Source organism: Octopus bimaculoides, chromosome 14 (genome assembly GCF_001194135.2).
Source record: "Octopus bimaculoides isolate UCB-OBI-ISO-001 chromosome 14, ASM119413v2, whole genome shotgun sequence".
NCBI lineage: Eukaryota > Metazoa > Mollusca > Cephalopoda > Octopoda > Octopodidae > Octopus > Octopus bimaculoides.
The window spans coordinates 49063492-49065974 of record NC_068994.1 but is presented as its reverse complement, the minus strand read 5'-3'; positions in this window follow the sequence as shown (position 1 = coordinate 49065974).

The following is a 2483-nucleotide window of genomic DNA, read 5'->3' as shown; positions in this document are numbered from 1 at the left end:
TATATATATATATATATATATATATATATGTATGTATATGTGTTTGTATAGGTATGCATATAGATATATGCGTATGTACATATTATGCATGTATGTATGTATGTATGCATGCGTATATGTATGAATGTATGTATGTATATACATATGTATGAATGTATGTATGTATATACATATGTATGAATGTATGTATGTATGCATGTATGCATGTATGTATGTATGTATGTATGTATGTATGTATGTATGCAAATGTGCCCCAATATCCTGAAATAGCAAAAACATTAACAACAATGGCGAATCCAAACAGCAAAAGAAATTTTCGATGACAAATACAATAAATATTTTAAGTAATGTCAGATCCGACACAAAACTGAAAAGCTGCTGTCAAAGACAGCGCCTTCACGATGTGGTCACTTGCTTTGCTAGAAATAAGTCAGAATTTGTTTTATCACACCTACCCTGTGGTTTTAATAAGGAAAGAACTCATTAGACAATATTGCTCTATATCACCTTGTAAAGAGATGAGGTCACGGCGGAAATGCTTTAGTTATAAATCTGTCCGAACAGAGGCCTGGCCTGGGTGTTAAACAGCAATTTTTATACTAAGCGATCGAGCGATCTATTGTGCAATCTTCTCAAATAGTTCCCGAATTCTTCTTCAATTCCCAACCTCCCATCTCGAAGAAAAGAAAGATCACGTTATATCATTCTCTTTGTTGTCCATGGAAAGGCGGCAGCGAATTGACTGAGTGGTCAGTGTCTTTTATCTTTTGCTTGTTTCAGTTATTTCTGTCATAGTTGTCACAGTTAATATTTATTGTAATATTGAATATTGTCCTAACATGCTTTCCAAACAAACTGCTTTATAGGTTATTCGCTAACTTAAGAGTTTATAGTAAACTGATCACTATAATTTCAACAATAATATTCATACATGTTTATCACCATGAGTAATTTCACAAAATATGGCTTACATACAATGGTTATTATTTAACTCTTATCAACTCAACCATGGTTGCAAAACAATAATTCGAAAGATAACTGTCATATGACAGTTGTATAATAATACACTTGTATAATATTTAGAATAAATAATATAATACGCATGTATATTATATGCACACATATATCCATACATTTATAGCTAACCACCTACTTTTTTCTGCAAAATAGGGGTAGTTTATCCTGTTCAGGCTATATTATTAGCATTATCCTGCGATTGAGAATTTAAAATCACTTCTTTAACTTTCTAAGACATCTCAACGCTTCTAAAAGCAAACTTAGTTTGTTTGTTTACGTTTATCGTAATTTGAATTTAATGCATTTATGTGTTCGTGCGTATAAAAAGTCAATCTTTATATTCAACTTAACGTGGACATGTTGTTAGCACACTGAGTGCTGTAGTATTCGCCTTTAGATGTCTTCTTATATAGACACACGGTGCTTAACAGCACAGGCATATATCGGAGCAGACCAGTACGATACTCTGAAATAATATGACCTGGCAGTTTCCAGTAATTGGCGTTAATTTGGATATTAAGATTGATTTTCGATGTTAATACAGCTTTAGTCGCTGATATTTCTATGTGTGTGTGCGCGCACGTATGTATATAATCAAACGAATCGAAGTTAAGGATACACTTCGTCAGTTTCTCCACCTGATCGACACAAAACACGATGGACTGTTAACAGAAGCAACAATCAAGAATATAAACTATACAATATTTCTTTAGAGCGTTATTTAAGTACATTAGCTTTGCTCTGTATGTATGTATGTACGTACGTATGTATGTATGTATGTATGTATGTATGTATGTACTTCTTAAGGAAGTACAAGCTGGTCGCTAAGAAAGCTAAAAGACTTTTATGAGTTAAGTGAGTTCCTGGTGTTTGTAAATATGTTTGAGGTGGTGTGTTGGCTGTGCTACACACTCCCAAATGTGTGCATCTTTTCATCTGAAGAATCTTAGATGGAGAATCTTCGGAATGTCTTACAAATCTTCACTGTGCCACTAATAGGCTGGATTCAGAGAATCTGCGTCAGTTTCTTCTGCTCTTTCTTCGAAAAACCTAACATTTCTAGGCTTTTGCATAAATTTCTCCAGCATGGCCGCAGTCAAATGACTGAAACAAATAAAAGAAAAAAAAAGAAAAGAATGTTCTTTTTTGTTTTTAATTGTTTGAATTCTTCTTCTGAGGAAGGAATTGGTTTCTAACAAAGCTACAAAGCTCCATTTATGAAATGAAGATAACGAAAGCAACGTCACATTTTAAACCTGAGAAAAGTCTTGCATAGTTTCAGTGTTCCGCTTACAAACTCTATTTGTAACGTGCGTGCCAGTTGGTTGATTTCTTTCCCTGAAAGCCTTTGCTTATCTAGAATCTCACAAGCATGTATGTCTGTCTGTAAGCACGTATAAAAGTTTGAAAAGACGAATCCTGTGTATGTATTTGTATGTTGTACAATGCTATTGTTTATATTTTTA